The sequence below is a fragment of the Diabrotica undecimpunctata genome, chromosome 10, assembly GCF_040954645.1.
Source record: "Diabrotica undecimpunctata isolate CICGRU chromosome 10, icDiaUnde3, whole genome shotgun sequence".
Lineage (NCBI taxonomy): Eukaryota > Metazoa > Arthropoda > Insecta > Coleoptera > Chrysomelidae > Diabrotica > Diabrotica undecimpunctata.
In genome coordinates, this window is record NC_092812.1 from 56,918,989 (window position 1) to 56,942,677 (window position 23,689).

A 23,689-nucleotide genomic window follows, 5' to 3' on the forward strand; every position below is an offset into this window, starting at 1 on the left:
AAAAATCGTGGCATATCATTGTGAATTAAACCCGATTGAACTGGTATGGGCACAGATAAAGAGTGAAGTTTCAAGAAAAAATACCACTTTTAAAATTCATGATGTTAAACAGTTATTTTGGAGGCCGTAAATAATGTAAAACCTGAAAACTGGGAAAAGGCAGTAAATCACACTATTAAAGAAGAGGAAAAAATGTGGAAGCTGGACAATATTACTGATAAAATGATCGAGCCAGTTATTATAAATCTTGGTTCTGAAAGTTCATCTTCTGAATCTGATTTGGATTTGTAACAAGTAGCTGTAAGTTTTATATTAATATTTTTATTCATCTATTTAACATACCTTAGACGGTTTTAAAAACTCTTTTTCTCTTTTGTAATTTTTAAAAATTAAAAAAAATGTGAATTTTTTAAAACCCTTTTTAATGTAGGCCAGTCAGTTCTAATATAGTGTGTGATAAAAGAGGTCACTTTTGTTTACATACACATAACACTTTATAACACTGAAATAATTCATTTATTTTTTACAATTATTCAAAGTAATTTTTCAATTAATCTTGAGCACGCCCATGGAGTGGTCGGAGGTACCAGTTAAAATTATGCTAATTACTCTCTCGTTCATAAAAATAAACTATAACAATAATCTAAACAAAAACGCAATATATGAAAATATGAAGAGACATAACAAATAATACCAAATATATCAAAATAAAAGGAGCATTGGCTTTCTATAGTTTTGAAAAAGTGTCAGAATTTGAACACTTAGGAGTAACCATAACGAACACGAAAAAGGAAAGAAAAGAACTAGACAAAAGATTAGTGAAGGGTAGCAGACCGATAACAGCTAAATTACGAGTCTATGAGACAGTACTCAGACCCACGGTGAAGTATGCCAGCGAAACGTGGATCATGAACCAGCAGGAAGAAAAGAAAGTAGAGATCTGGGAAAAACAGTTGCTCAGAAAAATCTTAGGAAAAATGCAAATGGCAGAGAACACGAACAAATAAAGAAATAATGAGGATGTAGGAAAAACCAGTAATTACGGCAAAAATACGAAAGAGCTAGATGGCTTTATCACATTATACGATTGCCGGAGAAGCGAAATGTTAAAACAATACCGATTAGGAGAGAGAAATGGGGAAAAAAGAGAATAACGTCCAAAGAAGAAATGATTGGAAGCAGTAAAGCAAGACTTGTTAGAAATCAGAGAGATTGGAAAGTAAAGGCAAGGAACCGAAAAAAGTGAAACGAAATAGCCAAGATTTTGGAAGTTAGGGACCTACAAGGCCTGTAGCGCTGTTGTATAATATATAAATACCATGTCTAAATCATCATTGTAAGTAAGGAATTTAAAATTTAAATTTCATTATGTGAAATTATATATTGAAATTAGTTATCCATGTGAAAACGTAATGAAAAATAACAATTTTAGCTTGAAGATTAATTAAAAACATAATAATTTGGTTAGATATTGATCCTAAACAAGAAAATTTTGTTTGTAGAAAATAAGTGATAAGATGAACTTTTTTTTAAAGGCCTTACCCTTTCGAAGTTTAAGATACTACACATTCAACTCGGTCTTTCCTCCTAACCCCAACACGATTCATCCGTAACTGGCTTTTAAGTGGGGTAATGCAAGGACTATTGCGTTGAAATGCCTTGAAATTAAACTGAAATCTGGAGTTGCGGTCCATGTGGTTGTGTAACGGCCATCAAGACATTAGAAGGAGGACAATGGCGCGACTACCGCCAACCCCTCCTGGATCCTTCGAGAAGTAGCGTAACAAGTCAGCAAACTTAAACGTAACTTGACTTTAACAGCAAAGTGGTTAGTTAGGAAACGTAAAAGTACAAATACACGGCAAGTCTCTCGAGACAGCGAGATCGTAAAGTATTTACACACATTGTTTCGAAGGAGGAAGTCTGCCAGTTGCGGATGAACGGCAACCGGTCTCTTGTAACAGATACGGTTTTATGAATACCGCAAGTTTATTACAAACCGATAAAGTTTTAATTGACGTATTAAAAATTAACACATCGTATAAATTTTGTTATTTTTATCAAAATCAGGATCGTTCAAGTACAAAAAACAGTTATTCCTTAAAGTTTAATAAAGTATATGCGATGTTAAACAAGTATAAAAAATTATAGTTTGTTTATCTTACGAGAAATTGTTACAATTAGCGCACAAAATACTTTTTAAATAAGTGACTAACTTCTGAAAAAACGTAACAAACTGACATACAATGACATACTGAAAAACATAACAATAATAAAAAAACAGATTCTGTGTAAGCACTTCGCCTTCTAGACTATTACGGAAATTGATAAATTAAAAAATACTACTACTACTAAGGATTTCCACAGTTTTCACTGTCTTCCTTCACTCAACCGTTTTCTCCAATTTTCCCTGTCATTCCAGTCTCCATCTCGCAGGGTTCTTTTCTCCATAGCCTCGTCGATTTCATCTCTGAATGACCTTCGGGGTCTTCCTCTCTTTCTTCTTCCAATCGGGCTCCATTCTGTGATTTTATTTATCCAGCGTCCTCTGTCCGCTCTTCTGACGTGGCCGTACCAGGATAGTCTCTTCTCCTCTATATAGTCGATTATGTCTGATTGCACTCCCATTCTCCGCTTAATCTCTGCGTTTTCAATTCTGTCTCTTTTTGTAAGTCTACAGCTTCTCCTCAGGAACTCCATTTCTACTGCTCTTATTCTACCTCTATTTCTCTTGTTTATTGTCCAGTTTTCGGACCCATATGTCAGGATACTTCTTGTCAGGGTATTATATATTCTCTTTTTTGTCTTTATCGTAATGTTCTTATCCCACAACACTGAGTTTAGTTGTCTTATACAGTTTCTTGTTTGTCTCAGTCTATTGTTTATATCTTCTTCTGTTGTTCCCTGGTTCGATATTATGGTTCCTAAATACTTGAATTTATCTGTTCCATTTATTTGTCTTCCCTCGTCTATCTCTAGGTTTCTCATATCCTTGTTTTCTGTTGTTAGGTATTCGGTTTTCTCTAAGTTTATTTCCATTCCGTTGTTTTTATATTCTTCTTCTAGTTTTCTGAGCATAAAGCTGAGATCTTCTTCATCTTGTGCGATGACTACTTGATCGTCGGCAAAACTTAAGGTGTATAGGTATTCGTCTCTTACTGGTATGCCAATTCCTTCGCACTTTCTCCTCCATGGTTTGAGTGTCTTTTCCAAGAATATTTTAAACAGAGTAGGGGACGTAGCACAGCCTTGTAGAAGTCCTTTTGTCGTCTTAAATGGATTGTAGGCTTTATTTCCACATTTAATAGCTACTTTGTTTTCTTTGTATAGTGCTTTAACTGCTTTTATTAGTGTTTGTCGGATTCCGAGATCATTCATTGCTTCCCATAATTTGACTCTAGGTATTGAGTCATATGCTTTCTTTAGATCAACAAAGGCCAGATGGACCGGTCTACCTTTTGCCATTTTCTTCTCTATCAGTTGTTCTAATGTGTACGTATGATCTAGGCATGATTTTCCTACTGTGAACCCTGCTTGATCTTCTCCAATTTTTCCTATTATTTCAGTTTCTAGTTTTTCTTTAATAATTTTCCCGTAAAGTCTACCTACCGACGATATTATACTAATTCCTCTATAGTTTTCACATTTTTTCCTGTTTCCTTTCTTATGTATGGATGTGATGTATGCTTGTGTCCATTCCGCAGGTATTTCTTCTCCATTTAGTCCTCTTTCGAACATTCTATGTAGCATGCGGAATAACTTTTCCGTTCCGTTTTTAATTAGTTCGTTTGGTATTCCTCCGGGTCCTTTGGCTTTTTTGTTCTTCAATGTCTTGATTGCTCTCTTAACTTCTGCCAGGCTTATTTCTATCTGGTCGTATGCCCCATTTCCTGCATGTTCTATATTCTCTTCCTGAAATTGGGGACGGTTTTCTGTAAGTAGTTCTACGTAGTATTCTTGCCACTCGTTTTCACTAATTTTGCCGATCTGGGTTTTCTCTGTCTTATTTCGTTGAAGTGCTTTTAATATTCGCCATGATTCTGAATTTCTCGTTCCTCCGATATGTCGTTCTATCTCTGTGCATGCTTGTTCCCATCGTTCGTTCTTTTCATTTGTTACTCTCTTCTTTACCTCTCTGTTTTTCGCTCTATATAGGTCTAAGTCTTCCTGTTTTTTGGTGTTTAGGTATTTTATGTGTAGTTTTTTCTTTTCTTTTATGCATTTCAATGTGTCTTCCCTTAATTTGATATTCTGATGGGTGTTCCTTTGGTCGTCTTCTCCAAGAGCTTCTAAGGCCGCTGAAATCAGGCAGGTTTTTATGTGTTCATGCATTTCATCTAACGTGTCATATCTGAATTCTTCTAGTTTTTGGTCTAGTCTTCTTTTGTATAAATCTTTTATTGATTCTTCCTGAAATAGATGTAATTTGAGCCTCTTTTCGTTTATTGTCGTTCCCGTTGTAACAATCGATGTATGTTTTTGTTTTGTCCAGATATAGGGGAATTCCATCCATGCCACCACAAGTTTGTGATCTGTTCCACACTCTGCCCCTCTTTTCATTCTGGTGTCTTTTACTTTGATGGAGCTTTTGGAATTAAAAAATAAACAGACATAATTCTGAACCAACGTGAGGCAAACAGTTCTCCCCTCCTCAACTTATTCAGTTAAAGACTATAAAGTGTAAACGCATGAAAAAATAGATCACTTGAGAAAGGCTCTCTGCCGAAACAGCTGTAGTGGTTAATTAACAAATTTTGTCAACGTTTTGAAAGTTTTGAAGTTTCCAGTGTTTTATTGTAAGATAAGAAAATGAGAAATAAATTGTTTATAAAGCTCTAGCTCGTAAACTAGAAGAGCTAAAACTTATTTTTGTCAAATTAAATTTATTCCGTGAAAAAAAGCAAAGAAAATTGCATTGACTAAACCTTAATCCAATAATTCGAACTCAAGATATTATGAAATGAGTGCAACATGGTTGAAAAATAAGTATTTTTCGATTGTAACTCGGCTTTTTCGAATGCAAGGAAGCTTTAAAAAGCTTAATTTATAGACTTTCAGACATAGTTTGTTAAATTACTTTATCTTTATTTGCATTAAAGTTATACCCGTTTGAAGTTGTAATTTTCTTAAAAAAATTGTAATTGATTTGTTTATAAGGGTTTTAACCAAATTTGAGCAATAAACATTTATACTTGAATTAACAGTAATCATAAAAGAACTCAAATGGAACATCTTGAGCTGGGGAAAATGTTCGTAGTTTTATTTTTGGTCAAAATCTCCATATCTTTATAACGCGCTCTGAGGCACAACATCGGCCTGCAGCAAAAAGGTACCGCGCGAAATTATAGTTAATAACGGGTGTTTTTTTTTAGAGGTATAGAACTTTAAAGTGGAATAAAACAAAGATTATTTTTTTATTGAACAGTAAATTAACTTTATTTGAAAGATAATTTTTGGACATTATATTTTAAATATGATTTCTGGCATATGACCACCAAGGCTGGCTCTGACGTAGTCTAATCTGGAGGTCCAATTTTCGACGACTTTTTCCACTATTTGTGGCCGTATATCGGCAATAATGCGGCGAATGTTGTCCTCCAGTTCGTCAATCGTTTCAGGTTTATTGGCATAGACTAGCGACTTCACATAACCCCCCAGAAAATAGTCTAACGGTGTTAAATCGCACGACCTTGGAGGCCAATTCACGGGTCCTAAACGCGAGATTTTGCGGTTACCAAACGTTTCCCTCAATAAATCCATTGTGGCACGAGCTGTGTGACATGTTGCGCCGTTTTGCTGAAACCACAGCTCCTGCACATTATGGTTGTTCAATTCAGGAATAAAAAAGTCAGTAATCATGCCTCTATAGCGGTCACCATTGACTGTAACGTTCTGGCCAGCATTGTTTTTGAAGAAGTACGGACCAATGATTCCACCGGCCCACAAAGCACACCAAACAGTCAATTTTTCTGGATATAGTGGTTTCTCAACATACACTTGAGGATTATCTTCACTCCAAATACGGCAGTTTTGTTTGTTGACGTAGCCATTTAACCAAAAGTGAGCTTCGTCGCTAAACAAAATTCGCTTATGAAAGTCGGGATCAACGGCAATTTCGTTTTGGGCCCATTCACCGAATCTACGCCTTGCTAGGTGATCGTGTGGCTTCAATTCCTGCACGAGTTGAATTTTGTAAGCACGCAAACCAAGATCTTTTCGCAAAATCTTCCATAAAGTGGATGGACACATATCCAACTGCTGTGCACGATGGCGTATAGACTGATTTGGGTCTTCCTCTATACTACGCTCAACAGCAGCAACAACATCTTCTGTACGCACTGTACGACGTCTCTGTGGATGCGTATTATCATTAAGAGTGAACGTGGTGCGAAAACGTTCCACAGTTGATCGAATTAATTGCTCTGATGGGCGATTATGTATAGGTACCATAAAATGGACGTAGTGCGCGATACGTATTCCGAACAGAACTATGATTTTCAAAATAAATTTGCACAATTTGAAAGCGTTGTTCAGGCGTCAGTCTATTTATATTGAAATGTCAAACTAAAGTAAATAATAATCACCTGACAGCTGTCAAAATGGCCGCCCCTTAAAAATGTGTTGCCAACTTCTATTTCTATACCTCTAAAAAAAACACACTTTATATTCGTTATCTTCATTTTCAAGATCCTAATTTAGGCCAATTATTAGATTTTTACTTGACACAACTGTATAGAGGGGTTTGACAGATGAAGTGTGTAGTATAAGATATTACAAAAAACCTTTCCTCTAAGGATTTATTAATTTATTAGTGGAAATATATTAAAATACACAATCAAAACGACAAACTCATTATTTTGCTTATAACCTAAAAACTTGTCTATTTATAGATTTGACGTTAACAGACAACTTTTTTAGAAAAAAAAAAGATACACAAAATGAGATATGCTATATTAAAATCGGTTAATAAACAAAAAAGGTATTGCGAAGTGAACAACAAAATCACTGTTTTTGAATATTGTTGATAACTTTTTTATTGTTTATTAAAATATTTGTTTAAATGTACCTTAACTTGAGGGTCTTACTGTGTTTGAATTGTGTGCAAAAGATGGGCCAGATTGTTTAAATGGTTTTTGCAAAATTTAATTTAATTATAAGATTTTTTTAAAATAGAGCTAATTTCTAAGCCTGGTCCAGATAATTTGACTTTAATGAATCTAAATAATCCAGGGCTTATTTTCTTTATTAAGACACATTATGCTATCAACCTATGAAAAATAATCATGAATAGCACTTTCTAAGCTTATAAACAATTACAAAAACTCCGTAGAAGTTGGTGCAAATTAAATGGCAAAAAATATTCGAAAATCTGGTTAAAAAATAAAACTTTTTAAAAAAGAAAAAATGTTTAACGACCCTTGGAAGCCAAGATAGCCCTTTTTTTTAAACCACTGTTAGGTTCATTAATAACATTAAGGCTGAAATTAAATTAAGTTTTTAACAAAACTTTTAGCAAACAAAATTATTAAACATTGTTTAAACAGGAGTGTTCCAAACAAAGAGTAATTTTCTTTTTGATTGCGGTAAAAGAAGTGGGGGTGGGCACTGAAGGGCCAGCAGCGCTCTTCAAAAAAACCAACAGTTTCAAAATAGAGCTCTCGGAAAAAATGACATATCTCGGGTTTTACTTGACCAAATTTGCTATTTATTTTCTTAAACTGGGGTACCATGGTAAAATAATAACATTTATTGTCTTTTCATTGCACAATTATCCAAAACAAGGCAGCTAATGAATGCGGACTGTACAAAGTCGCTTTTTTATTGTTATTTTTAATTTATTTGTACAAATACAATTACATTAAATATACTCAGTGACATTAGAAGTGTTACACCCAGAAAGAATAATGTTTTGACTCTTAATTTTTTGGCAACAGAGTAATCTTTTCAGGTAGAGCTTTTCTACCTTTTTTAAAAATTAAGTTTTATCTTTAAATTTTTGTGGTAAGATTTGTGAAAACCGGTTCTTATAGAAATTTGTAGTTATTATTCCTTATTGGAGTAATTGTATTCAATACCAGAAAATGCCTCGAGTTCGAAGACACCAAAATTACCACCATGTTAGCGATTTTGACAGGGGTAGAATTATTGCGTATAGAGATATGGGTTTGTCGTATCGCTACATTGGCCATCGTGTTAATTGTACGGCAATGGTTATGCCTGTCTGTCGTGTGTGGACAAACGAAGGTAGAGAAACATGAAGAAAACCAACTGGTCAACCGAAGAGTACCAGAGAGCGTCAAGACAGGCGCTTTAGATTACTGGCTCTGCAAGACCGTTTTGCTACTACGCGTCAAATTGCTGGTCAATGGTTTGGAGTAGTAGGTAGACCTGTTAGTATGCGTACACTATACCGTCACATTCGAGCCTTTGAACTGGTTTCATTCCGTCCACGACTAGTGCTTCCTTTGACTACGGACCACTATCATCAACGTTTGAATTGGTGCAGAGAATGGCAGCATTGGGTGGCAGAATGGCGTAAAGTAGCATTCAGCGATGAATTACGATTCTGTTTAGGAATGCATGATAGTCGTAGGATGGTAAGACTTCGACGTGGGTAGCGACGAGATATCGGGTTTGCTGTTAAGAGGCATGTACACAGGACTGTTGTTGGAGTAATGGTTTGGAGGCTATTGCCCATGGTAGCCAATCATCTCTTGGTGATGATGATAACATCTTACAAACCACTTTACTGCCTTATCTCGACGGCCGTCGAGACGTCCTTTTTCAGCAAGTCAACGCGCGTAGTCATATTGCTCGTCAAACTATGGACTTTCTCCAAGAAGCTGGCGTTAATGTTTTGCCGTGGCCGCCCGTGCTCTGGATTTAAATCCTATCGAACATGTATGGGATATGATGGAAAGGAGACTGTCCACTTTGCATCATCCTCCACAGACTCTGGCACAGTTAATACATAAAGTTCAAGTTGCTTGGAACGAGGTGCCATAAGCAGACATCAATCATCTCATTTTGTCAATGCCTAGACGTATACAGGAGTGTGTTCAGCTACGAGATGAGCAAACACATTATTACTTTTTTTTGATTACTTGTTAATAAAAATTCTTGACAACGTTATCGTTTCATTCTTGATGTAAATCTACGATGTTGCCAAAAAATTAAGTTCAAGAAATGATTCCTTTTGAGTGTACCACTTCTAATGTCACTGAGTGTATATGTTGTTTATAAAAATTATAAAATTGTTATTTATTGGTATTTGGGAGCAAATATCAATAGTCAGTGTAATCCAAAAAAAGAAATCCTATCAAGAATCGAATAAGCAAGGAAAGCATTCATGAGCATGGAAACATTTTTTACAAGATCAGACCTTAGTCTGCAGCTTAGAATCCGAATGATCAGATGTTACGTTTTTTCTGTCTTACTGTATGGCTGTGAAAGTTGGACAATGGACTCTGAAATAGAAAAAAGAATAGATGCCTTTGAGATGTATATATACAGACGAATATTGAGAATTCCATAGGTACAAAGTGTTACTAATGTTGAGGCCTTCGTCGCCTTTGTGTAAACAAAAAGAATTACTAAGAATGATCAAAGAGAGGAAAATGCAATACTTTGGTCATGTGTTGAGAGGCGAAAGATATGAATTACTTCAAGTTATACTGTAAGGAAAAGTACACGGCAAAAGATCAGTAGGAAGACGCCAGAACTCGTGGCTGAAAGACCTGAGGAGATTTTTCGACCGCTCATCTGCAGAAATCTTTCGCGCAGCAGTTTCCAAAACTACAATTGCCATTTGGATCGCCAACCTTCGAAAGGAGACGGGGCCATGGCAAGAAGATTTATAAACGCCAAATTTGTTTATAAAATATTTCCATTTATAAAATAAAGGACTACTTGCATTTTCTGGAATAAATGAATCTTAGTTTTCATGTTTTTTCTCATTTAGTACAAAAAATTGAGGTAAAACGTAAATAGAATGACAGGGATCTACTTTATGATGGTTTAATTATAAGAATTCTATGAAAAAATTGTATAAGGATCTTCAAAACTGAAGATAACGTATAATATTAATTTAACTATCATTTTTATCGAGAGTCTCGCGCGCGTATTTTTACGGTGCGAATGAATTTTGCGCCCCAGAGCACGTCATCAAAATATCGATATCTTGGCCAAAAATAAACCTACACATATTTTACCAAGCTCAAAATGTTTCTTTTAAGTTCTTCTATGATTACTGTTAATTTAAGTATAAATGGTTATTGCTCAAGTTTGCTTAAAATCCTTACTCCGTGTATAACTTTAATACAAGTAAAGATAGTAATTTAACAAATTTTGTTTGAAACTTTATAAATCAAGCTTTAAAATGAGACTTTGTAAAGCTCATTTGCATCAGAGCTATGTTAAGATCGAAAAAGCTTCAAAAAATATTTATTTCGCAACCATTTTTCACTAATTTTACAATATCTCGAGATCTAATTATTCGATTAAAGTTTAGTAAACGCTATTTTCTTTGTATTTTTCCAAGAAACAAAAATGATTAAACAAATTTTCTAGCTGTTTTAGTTTACGAGCTAGAGTCTTATAAACAATTAAATTGTTTATAGCAATTTTTCAACCAATCGGATTGAAATCCATCTTTGAAATTTGTAATCAGCAGCCAAAAATATATAAAAAAAAAACTTGGTTGGACCCATGAAAATTGAAAAGGCCACGGTGGCCCTTAGCTTAGCTGACACCTAGATTATTAGTTTAAAATGTAATTTTCATTACAATCAATTGTGACTTAATTCCATATAAACATAATATTTACTATGTAAGTTATTACAAAATACAACTCATTGCAAGTTGCATTGCATTACAACTCCTACTTCAAAAATTTGTCTCATTTGTTGTTGTCTATACAAATTACGTAAGTGATACAATAATTTTACTAATTTAAAATTGTATTGTTCTGTTTTTTTATTATATTTGTTTTTGTTTTATCCTTTTTATACTTTTTGTACTTTTTGACTGATTTTTTTTAGCTTTGTCCATAAAATTGTTCAATAATTTTCAGTGACAATAAAGCATATTACTATTCTATTCTATACAAACAAAAGTTATGTTAGTTAGTGTTATGCGTTATATGGTTAGTTAACTGTTAATTTTTCGACATCTCAACTAAAACTTCTAAGAAATTGATCTCAAACCAAAACGAACTACAAATGATTATACCGCATCACAGGAAAGATATATATTATAATGTATTTGGGAATTAAATTTAATGAAAATAAAAAAAAGAAACGCAGTGTTACTCCTACATGCCCCGTCTCTGAATCCAATAAACATTTCGAGCAGTTTCAATTTATCAGTCGTGTCGGAAAGTGTTAAACTGATTCTGGAAAGGGTGCGTGGTTTCAATCATCGAAACGTGAAATATCCGTCTTCAAAATTCCGGCAACGGCAATATATGGGCAATGTGTAAGTTATGACAAATTGTGGACATCCGGTCATTCCCCGTAGGGGGAATGGGGGACTGGGGAAGAAGGCAAAAGGCTAGCTTGTCAAATCGCATGAATGCGCTCATCAGCTCGGGGACTGTTTGTCAACTTTTGGGCTTTTCACGTACCTTTTGATTTCACTTGTGAATTTGTGAGTTGGGAATATGGAATTGTGCATTCTAGCCGCATGTTGATTTTAGCAATAAAATCAATCCTTACGCATCAAGATGCAAACTTCATCATAACCCTACTCCAAAGCAGTGACGGCGGATATTTAAAGTAATACTAGTCTTAATTTCAATTGTACATAGTAATAAGAACAAACAGTTATTTCAAACGATTAACTATAAAGGCCTGCATATATGGCATGGCATCTAATATATTATTTATTCACTGAGTACTGTTCCGTGAAGCGCGGTTCGAGTTTGTTACGAAGCATCAATAAATCAGTTCAAATAGGTAAAGGAAAATTGCATTGAATGACAGAAATATTCTATGTAATTAATGCGGAAAATACCGTTAGAAACGGAAAACTGAAATCGAAATTAGCTTGCACATAAAATTTACTTGGTGTTGGTGGATAGGCAATATTATATAACAGCTTGTCAAAAAGCTTTACAAGTGCTAATAAATCAGAGGATAAGTTTAGCAGATAAACAACAGGGCTTTAGTAGTGGAAGATCATGTACAGATGCAATATTTGTTATAAAGCAAATTACTGAGAAATCACTAGAGTATAATAAACCAGCATTTCTGTGTCTGATTGACCTAAAGAAAACGTTTGACAGAGTAAGACTCAAAGATGTAATCCATCTTCTGTATAACAAGGAAGTTCCCCTAAATATTATAAAAACTATCGAAAACATCTACCAAAACAACAAAATGGAAGTCAGAATAGATGGACAACTTACAGAACCTGTAGAAGTAGGCAGCGGAATAATACAAATGGATTCATTGAGCGCCATGCTCTTCAATTTAATCATGGATGAAATCATCAAAAGCGTTAACAAAAGAAGAGGATACAGAATGGAAAACAAAGAAATAAAAATAATCTGTTATTCAGACGACGCAATATTGATAGCCCAAGATGAAGATAGTCTGCAAAGACTGGTCCACAGGTTTAACATAACAGCAAAAGAATTTAATATAAAAATCTCATCTCAGAAAACTTAAACAATAGTAGTCAGAAAAGAACCAACCAGATGTAAAATAGAAATTGATGGCATCCGTATTGAACAAGTAATGGAAATAAAATACCTGGGAATTACACTGTACAGCTATGGAGACCTGGACAAAGAAGTGAGAGATCAAGTACAAAAAGCAAATAGACTGGCAGGATGCCTTAATAACACTATATGGCGAAACAGACACATTAACACTGAGATGAAGTCAAGAATTTATAAAGCCAGTGTAAGACCAATAATAACATATCCCTCATAAACAAAACCCGACACAGCCACAACGCAAAGGTATGGTGTTAGTGTTGGTCTTTGGTAGTTTCAGATCCAATTTTCATAGTAGTCCAATGTCAGCTTGGAAATGTCTCATTCTTTTAAGTAGTCTCTTATTCAGAATCTGCTTACCAATTTATGCGCTCGAAGATCGTCGGTCCATACTTAGAGATTGCTTATACTGGTAATCACACGGTCCATATTAGCGTTAGTTATTCAATTGGGTGTTGGTATTTTCTACAACGTGGAGATGCAGATTTAGATTTTTCTTTTATTGAGATTAGAAACCTTTCAATATTTCCTAATTTACAGAAGCTCTCCAGAGTTTTACAAGACATCTTACAGTTAATCTAATACTGAGAAACTATCAGAGAAGGCAGGGAAAGGAGGATACAGTAGATTAAATACGATCATATACTTGTCCCTAAAAAAATCAGTAAACAATAAAATAAATAAGTAGACGGTATAATAAAAAAAACTTGGAAATAATGGATGCCTTGGACAAAAATATAAAATAATGGACTAGGCTTAAAATAATGGGAGAAGCAGTAAAAACAAAAAGAAGTAAGGAGCGCTTTAAAGTTTTAGTCGTAAATATTCAAGTGAAGTGAAGATGCAGCTGGAAGAAATGGATTGGGTGCCTTTAGTTATTTTTTTACAATACATTGTCACAAACAGTATTTTGTATAATTATTTTTTTTATTGGGAATAATCTGCATCAACCATAGAAGGTTATTAGCGGTGGTACAATAGAGAATATAATATATTATAATGATTAATATAAAATATAAACTATAAAGTTTTTCTTGAAGTATCACTTATATTTGATTATACAATTACGTTTTCTTTAAAAACCTAATGATTTTGTCACAATCCGCACTGTCTAAAGCGCACTTTATATCACTTGGTAGTCCAGTAGCTTGTCATTCCATTTGATATAATGGACAGTCTATAACAATGTGGTCTACAGTTATATTGGTGTTACAGGCGTAGCATATTCTAGGAGGTTCATTCCTTAGTAGGTGTTCGTGCGTCAGTCTGGTATGTCCTATTTGGATACGATGTAGTACAACCTAGTCCCTTCGCTTTACTAAAATTGGTGTTTTCGCTGATAGATCTGGGTTTGCTTGCCGCAATTCATTATTTGGTAAGAGTTGCTATCTTCGTAACCATAAGTTTTTTGTGTACTCATTGATGCATTTTTTCATATCTGAGGAAGTTGGTTAGTTCTATCATCGGATCTCTCCATTTTACAAGCTTCTTTGGCCATTTGATCAGCTATCTCATTTCCTGGTATCCCCACATGAGATGGTATCCACATAATATGTAGTTGTTTATGATTATTTTGTAGAGTCACAAGGTCTTTTTTAATCTGTTCTAAAATCGGATGATTCGGATATATTTTCTGAATTCCCTGGATTGCACTTAAGGAATCTGTGAATGTTACTGTCATGTCTTCAGGTCGATTAAGAGTTTGTTGTACTGCCTTGGATATCGCAAAAAGTTCAGCAAAATATATTGAGTAGTCCTTAGGTAGTAGAAACTTGAGCACAGAATCCTCTGTGACAATGGCTGTTTCCAATTCGGGTGTTTTTGATGCATCGGTATAAACTAGTTCACAGGATGAATATTTATTTTTAATATTGTAGAAGTATTGGAGAAAAAGAGATGAAGGGGTATTGTCCTTAGTATAAGTTGACATATTTTAGTAAAAGGGGGAACATAATCAATATTGGTATGCATAATACCCGGAAATGTGAAGTTGCTAATTATTTTGCTAAATGATGGTCGAAGATTAGGATTTTGATTGTAATTAGAATGGTAATGTGTGGAGAAAGTATAGGATTAGGTCGGGTTGTTCGGATTAGTTGATAGCTTGCTTGCGTATTGTAAACTGAGACGTAATCTTCTAATAGAAAGTTTAGATTCATTTGCTTCGACATAAAGACTTTCAACTGGACTGGTTCTGTAGGTTCCTAGAGTTAGTCTTAGTGCGGTATTTTGTACAATATCTAATTTTTTTAATGTTGAGTCTTTAGCTGAATTATATACAATTGATCCATAATCTAATTTACTGTGGATTAAGGATTTGTAAATATTTAGTAGCTGTGTTGTGTCTGCGCCCCAGTTATGATTTGCTATTACTTTAAGAATATTTATGTTCTGTAAACATGATTTTTTAAGTAATTGGATGTGTTTCTTTCAAGTAAGTTTTGAATCAAAAATCATACCTAGAAATCTAAGTTCCTCAACGTTTTCTAAAGCTTGATCATACAGTGTTAATTTTGGAAGATTTGCAGTATAATGATTTATCCTAACGAATTTATTATCATTTCACATTATGAACTGTCCTTCAGTCATGAAATACATCAAATAATGAAATATTAAATTTTATATCATGTCATATAAGTAGAATTTATTTATCAAAATTTTTTTTGGTAACACTGATAAGTGCAATAAAATAATGCGTCCCAATTTAGACAAAATCAATTTAATCACTTTTTTTGTTTGATCATCTCAAGTACCAGCAAGGTCATCTTCAATTTAAAATCTAGTAAGACATTGTTTTCTTTACTACATCCTATCTGTATTTGATAAATACAACAAAATAATAATAATAGAGATGCTTGGCCTTCATTTTATCTTAAGTAAATATATTTAGTGAGGAAAAAACTGTGAAGAAAACAAATTCGTTTCAGAGATATGTATCTGGATAATAAATTAATTTACAGAATTAAATTTTTATTGTTTATATAAGCTGTACCTACTTACATTTTGTTTCTAATATTAAAATTAAGTGTTACGTGTCGTTACGCAAATGCATTTATGTAAATGTACCTGATATTTTCCTTGTACATATGAAAAGGTTTTATGATTGAAATTTTTAATTGTATTCTTTTATTATATATGACAATATTGGTTAGGTTAAGAAGGCTATAATTCTAGTAGATAATACTCTATCTACCTCTATATTCTATATGTAATTAGTTAGTGGTATATCTTATAATTTTTAGAGGAAGCATGACAGTATTACTGCTTACCGCGTGCACATTGACAATATGCTAACGATGTGTTATTTGAAAGAGAGACATTCAATATGTAATATCTAATAAAGGCTTTAGAGTTTAGCCATAGATCTTCAAGGCCTGTTGAGCTTTGTAAATAAATAAATAAATGTCTAATAAAACGACAGTTGTTCCATTTCCTATTTGGAGGAAATTAACACTTCAATCTTCCGCCATGAATGTAACCTAACCATATCACCTTTAAAGCCACAACGGCTCTATACATATGCCATAAACGGTGTGGCAAAGTGTTGGTGTGACACTTAAAATCCTCTATTGGCAAAATATAATGATCGACAGACTCATAATTACTTATAGTGCAAAGAAACAAAGCAGCAAAAGACATGAATATACTGACAAAAAGTGCAATGACTCGCTTGCATAGCAATGAGATCACTAATAAGCGTCTATATTTTTTGGTATTTGCGTCAGTTTGTGAAAGTCACCAAGTCGTATCGCCTATTACTTATGTTTCTCTAAACAAGTTGAATGTTGTACGTAGATACGCATGCGCAAATCGGAACTAATTTTTAAACATACATTCATGTGACTTTTAAATAAGTTAAAGTTTGATCCATCTGTAAACAAAAATACCCAAAATAAAAAAATAATGTAATTTCGTTCGTGTGACCCTAAGCCCCCGTGTTGTACCCTCAAATTGTGATTTCTCCCTGATACAAATTGTTACATTCACAAGGTATTTTACAATTGCAGTTCTTTGATCTCTCTTGTGTGTTGTTGGATTTGGTTTTGAAAAGAATAAATCTCAGAGTGTTGGTTGTTTAAACTTTTGTTGTAATATTGTATATATTTCATATCTGTTTAAATTATTTCTTTAAGTATTTCCTGTCTACCATAATACGTGTGTCATCAGCACTATAAAGATTCAATGCAAATATTTCAAGGTTTTTTGTAATATTTATTTATTGTTAATTGCTTTTTTCTGCTTATATGACTTTTAAATCGCAAATAAATATCTTGGAAATGGTACTCCACCCTGTAAAAAAGCCTGCTTGATTCTCAAGTGAGTATCAAGGGTCTTGTAACCCCGACTTTTCTCCGATACACCCTTATAATAAGTTTGCACCTTTGCGGCAAGTGGCAAGCGGCAAATACCAGCAAGAGTGGTTGGAATCCGGAGCAGTTAATATGAATACTGATTTCTTTTCACCCAAAGGAACGGCACTCTTCTATCAATAGAGGTGTTATCACTTTTTTTGTATCTCATTCTATTTTAAATTCTGGGGACAGGAATTAAATTTATGTCTGAGACGTTGCTGTTTTTTTAAATTGTTCTCATTCATTCATCAATGAGCTACTGTGTGGCTGGGTATAATTTCTGTTGAGGCTTATCTGACTGTAATAATATTATTCTGAATAGAATTTTTATGTATACTTTATGAACCTTGTCATAATTGCATAGTAGCTGTGATAATAATAATAAATAATTACCATATATTTGTTAAATATACTAAAATCTTTTTAAAGTAAATTTTTGAATGTCAAGATTGAAGTTGTAGAGCAAAAAATGTCTAATTTTTCGAAACACCTTAGAAATGAATTTTTGTTAAAAAAACACATTTTTTGGTAATTTTGATGACGCAAAATTGGCAAAAACTTCGGCTTCTAAGTATCAAAATACTGACCATTAAATTTTATCGGTGACCAAAATGTTGAGGTTGGAGGTTCCAGCGAGCGATTGGATGACAACGTCAGGTTTGGTTAGTTTTGGTTAGGTTTTGTAGACCAGAATATTGAAAATATATACACATTGGTCTTCTTCTTCGTTACCTTATCCTTTAAGGATATTGGCGATCATCACGGCGCATTTTGCTCTGTCTGCAGCAGTTCTGAAGAGCTCGATTGTAGTTTTTCCATTTCACTGCTCTAAATTTTCCAACTAGGATGTGCGTCATCTCCCCGGTCCTCTTGTCCTTCCACTATCCCTTACATAACGAATCTTCTTCTTCTCAAAGCTGGCAAGTCTTTTTTCAGTTGCGTCCTTAATTGTCCAGACTTCAATTCCATATAAAAGGGTAGAGAATACGTAGCATCTCGATAATCTGGTTCTTATTTTTATTCCCAGTTTTCTATTGTGTAATGGTGCTTTCATCTTATTGAAAGCGCTTCTGGTCATCTTAATGCGTCGTTTTATTTCAAAGCTGGCTGCGGTCCCAGTAATTGTATCTAGATCCTTTCTCCAAAGCTTTCCCTTTAACGTAAATTGATTCGTCTTCAATCTTGTTCTTACTGACAATTATGATTTTTGTTTTTTTAGTGTTCAGAGCCAGTTCAGAGCCACTCCATACCTCTCGCAGTACAGCGTAATGCGATCAACCAAAATTTGCAGCCCTTTTTATCTATCCTCAAGATACATCCTCTTGTATCGTCTGTATATCTAAGATTATTCACTAGTGTTTCGTTAATTGATACTCTCTCATTGATCTCTTCTATTGTCTCTTTAAACATCTCTTCTGAGCACATATTAAAAAGTAGGGGAGACAGAATCTGTCTCCTGCCATTGCTCATTATGTAGCATCCTAAATAATTATTTTAAACTGTTTGTCCTTTTGTCTTTTTATTATTCGCCATGATAAAAGTGGGGGGGGGGGAATTGAAGTTAAAACACCACGCTTGCCAGGTAGGTTGGTGAGTTAGTTATCAGCCGCCCATTCTGAGTCAGACGCTGTTTGTAGCCGTCCACTCTGGATCAGACGCTACATTTAATTTTAAACTAACCCTAAAATCGGGGGTGCCACTTTCGCCATACACACCGTGCCGAAGATGTTCTTCTCCGCCGTGGATACCATTTTGGACTTCATCCGTGACCCTGGACAAGGGACCCTAAGCAGGTACTAGTTTCCCGGGTCAGGAAACTCCTGGAATCTGTGGAGGGCAGGGACTGATTCACTTTCCCTGGTAGGACTGTCCAAAGGAGTTCCTACCCACTACCCACTAATCCAGAGGATCTTAAGACCAAAGTATACAATCAATGCGTACTCCCTGTTCTCACTTATGGTTCCCAAACGTGGACATTTACAAAAGCAAACATGGACAAAATCATACAGACCCAAAGAGCAATGGAAAGACAAAGGTTGCACATAAGACTAATGGATAAAGAGAGAAAAGAGTGGATAAGAGAGAAAACAAAAGTCAAAGATGTTAGACAAGAAGTTGCAAAATTGAAATGGAGATTTGCAGGACACAATAAAAGACAAAAAGAAGACCGATGGAACAAAATTCTTTTAAGTTGGAGAAGAATGGAAAATGATTGGGGAGGCCTATATCCAAAGATGCACCGAAGAAGGCTAATTAGATAGATAGAGATAGTCCTTTTGTCTAGTGTTCGTTATCTATATAAGTGTATTTTAATGTTTATGATATTCCTAAATATGATGGATAGCTAATTTTTTTATGAAAATGCCCCTAACATGCCTTGAGGGCCATATTTAATTAAAGAACTGTGCTCATATCTGCCTTTTATTTGTAAAACTACAAAGAAACACCAAAAATAGCAGAAAAATTTATAATGAAAAGAGGGTACAAGTGACTTTAAAAAAATAAGTACCAGAAATTCTAGAGGATAGCAACAGAGATAAAAGCAGAAAATTCTATAAAAGAATAAAATAATGCATACTACAAACAAAAAATTAAAAATAAATGAAGGGACTACTTAATACTAATTAGACCCGTAGTAGCCCATGGATGTGAGACCTGGGTAATGACAAAAAAAGATGAAGAGCAACTCAACACATTCGAAAGAAAGCTAAGAAGAAAAGTATATGGTCTGGTCCAAGATTGGACGGCACTTTGAGCATCAGAAGAAACTATGAGATTCATGAGTTGCATGAAGGGCATACGATATTGTATGATTTGTAAAAATTCAGAGGTTGTCATGGCTGAGACTTATCGAGAGACAAGAATATATAAAAGGAACAAAGAAAATGTTACAATGGAAGCCGACAAGAACACGAAATAAAGGAAGACCCATAACTATAGTTGGATGACGTGGAAGACAACCTGAAAACTATGAATGTAAGACAATGGATGAAAAGGGCGCAAGAGTAGTCTGAATGAAAGGACATAGCCAGATAGGCAAAGACGCATCCAGGGATAAGATCCTAAAATATTAATAGGAAGAAAGTATTATCAGAAGACGAAAAAATTTATTTAGACATAACTTGCTGAGTAATTCAAGCAAACAATTTATACGATACGTTTAATACTACCATTATATGCAAAAAGAAAGAGACTTAAATACCTAACGGAAAATATACAATGCAGTAGCCACATTCAAGGCAGAGGTGACTTAAAAAAACTGATAAAAATAAGAAAACTTAAATACTATTGCATATCGTCGGTATACTGCGAAAACCAGGTAAATGTCGGAATACCGAAATCGAGAAAAAACGTTTTTAAAGTTTAGTTTTATATTGTGAATTAAGCAGTCAGCTTGGTTTTGATATTAGGTATTCTAGTGAAAGATGCATATATCTGAAATGATATTCTATCATTAGTTTGAAAAAGTTGAGACACCTATCTGACTAATCCTAAATTTAAGATGGAAATGCTATCACTTACCTGGTTTTACCTGTAAATCTAAATAAATCAATTATTCTTCAAATAACATATTTAACACAAATATAATAAACCAAATATAATATTGTCCAGTTTTGTGATCGAGATATGAGGCTTTTACTAGGTAATAGCAATGTTTTAAGGTATTAGTCGATATTTATGACATTTAACTGGTTTTCCCTGAAAATTGTATTAACAGCTATGTGTAGTTATAGTTATTGTTTATATGAATGACAGGCAGTTTTATAGAAAAAATCAAATTTATTTCGAATATAATAATAACAATATTATTATTATGAGGCTTCCTCGTCCGATTTGTCACTGAAAGCAGGCTCCGGCAAGATGTCTATTACATCATTTCCCGTTTTCAAATTACGATACCACCAGTGATATTCCTCCGGTATCACTCCCTTATCACATAGCTGTAATAAATCTCTCTTTTTTGCTATGCTATTGGCAAATGTGCATCATAAAGTCGCTTAAGTTCTTCAAGATTGCTTGAATTAGTTGATAACTTGGCGTGCTTTTTTCTTGTTGACTGCCGTGCAGTATCAGTAAGGAAATAATTGAAGCTTGTTGACATGTCATAATTAAAATAGATTCTGTTTGTCTCTCCTTTCACGAATCTCATTCTTTTTATCTTCAACCAACCTTTTTTGAATTTATCAATTTAACCTTTTAAATCATAAAAGTCGTAGTATTTAAATTCTTTACATTTGTATGGTTCTATACATACTTTTTTATCATCAACCTTGATATTTTTATTTCCTCTTGCATTTTGAATAACAGACAAGTAATCTGGCATCCCATAGATAGATCTGTGTTTTTTAGCAGTTTCGTTACTACTCTGCATAGAGTCAACTTCCATATAGAAATGTCCAGACTCTAAAAATTTGTGTTCAATAATATTTAAACGGATTCTGTCCTCTGCAGGTATCAGAAAATAAACTTATTTCACTTGCATATTCTGGAACACATTTTGATAAGTAGTGGTGTATAATGCTTTCTATTTCAGAACTTCCTTGTCTACCGTTAATTTCTGACCAGTCAAAACAGTAAGCTGCATTTGGTAATGCGACTTCATATACACACAAATTGTAGACACATAATTTTCGAGAATAATATAGTTTTCCAGTCAATCCACTTGGAATCTGTAGTACGGCCTGTAGATCGAAAGTAACTGAAACAAAATCCCGTTGTTCATTAGATCTTTTCTTATCATTTTGTTTTTTAAGATTACATACTTCTTTTCTTTTCTGATGTTCTCTGTAACTGTCTTCTAAATCCGATTTGTCAGTTGGATTAGCCATATCATATTTATTACAAACTAAACATTGATCTTTTTTAGCAACAAAAAAGCTTAAATTATAGTCGTTAGAAAATATTCTTCGATATGTAATTTCGCTAACACCTTCCAGTTTCTTCTGCTCATAGTCGATTATAAAAAGTTGGTACATTTTTCTTATACTTAAATTTTTGTCCAAATATCTACGCTTTGAACTTTGACGAATATAATGTGGGCCCATGGTTGGAAAAGACTCAATATGAGCCTTCACGATTTTTCGGGTTTTACTGCTTGTTTTATTTGGCGGTGTATGCTTGCCTCTTTTATCAGTATTTGCATAACAGCCTAGAATATCAGTTTTTCTTACATCTTGTATTAACGACGCCGACATACAAAGTGTCTTACAAAGAAATTTTTCACATACCTGTATGTCTTGACCATTCAAAGAAAAGTAACACTTTTTGGAAAATGCACGTGGTTTTTTAAACTTCAACGAACTGCAACGACTCTCTTTGGTGGCTCCGTTTTAATACGTGCAATAAGAAAATGTTTCTGACCTATATATTCTAACTTTCAATAATCACGACATAGTCTTTGTCTGTAATCTTAGCTGAAATAACTGGCACATTTGTAAAAGCACTCTGAACAATTAACTGGTTTTGGCATTGCTGGTCTATGGTCTTTTTTTTATCTTATAACGCAAACCCTTAGCACGCCTCCTTTTTGCGACATTTATTACCCAATCTTTGGGGTTAGCTTTTCTCCAACGTTTTAGTGGACGTACGTCTTTCCATACTTTGTCAAGAAGTAGATTTAATATCCAACTAGCTATTTCAGTTGACACTAAATTGTTGGTCGGTGCACCTATTTCAGTATCTTTTTTCTCATCATTTAGGCTATCAAAGTGTGTAAATCATATAGACTTCCTAGAGAGAGCGATCCCTCTTCACTTAGCTGATATGTGGGGTCTACATCTCAAAAGTCACTATCAAAAATGGATTCCATCATTGAGACTATATTGTTCTCAGAATCATCAAGAATTGAACTGCTGTCTTCAGTTATTCTGTGTATGTGTTATAAAGATCATTTATGGGTTTAGCTTAGTAATCATTTCTAAATTTTACCTCAACCCGTTTTCAGGTAGAATGAAGTAAGTACACTTAAAGGTTTTTACTAGTCGATATGAAAGAGAAATTTTAATAAATCATACACGTAAAATGTATTAAAGACACTTATCACCTTTTTACTGAATATGGTTTGCAGTAGTAGAAATATATTGTTGTCCGGCATAATAATATATGTGGGCTTACTTTGTTTTACATGCAACAGAACTTTAATTTTTATGGAAGTAAGTAGCGATATATTGTTTTATTTGAAAATGAAAAGTTGATTAGGTGTAACTTATTTGTTTATTACACAAATTATCTGCTGAATGGTAAGTCGTATCATTTATTGGGTTTTACCTGTATGTAGAGCGAAAAAAGCTGAGAATTTTGGTATACTTAACTCAATATTTTAAAATTTGTCATTTACCTGGTTTTCGCAGTATACCGACGATATAATGGGACGTAGCAGATACTGTATACTGCAGTTAATAATCAACACAAATATAGATCGCAAGAGCGGAATTGGTAGGAAGAAATGTTCATGTTCAAGGCTTCGAAACCTTCGTCGATGAACTGGCTTATCAGTAGATTAATTGTTACATACTATACAGGATCAAGAAAAATATCCACAAATTGTCATGAAGGCCCAACGCCTAAAATTGGTCGCGATATGTAATCAAAGAAGATAAAAAAGCAATACCTAGAATAA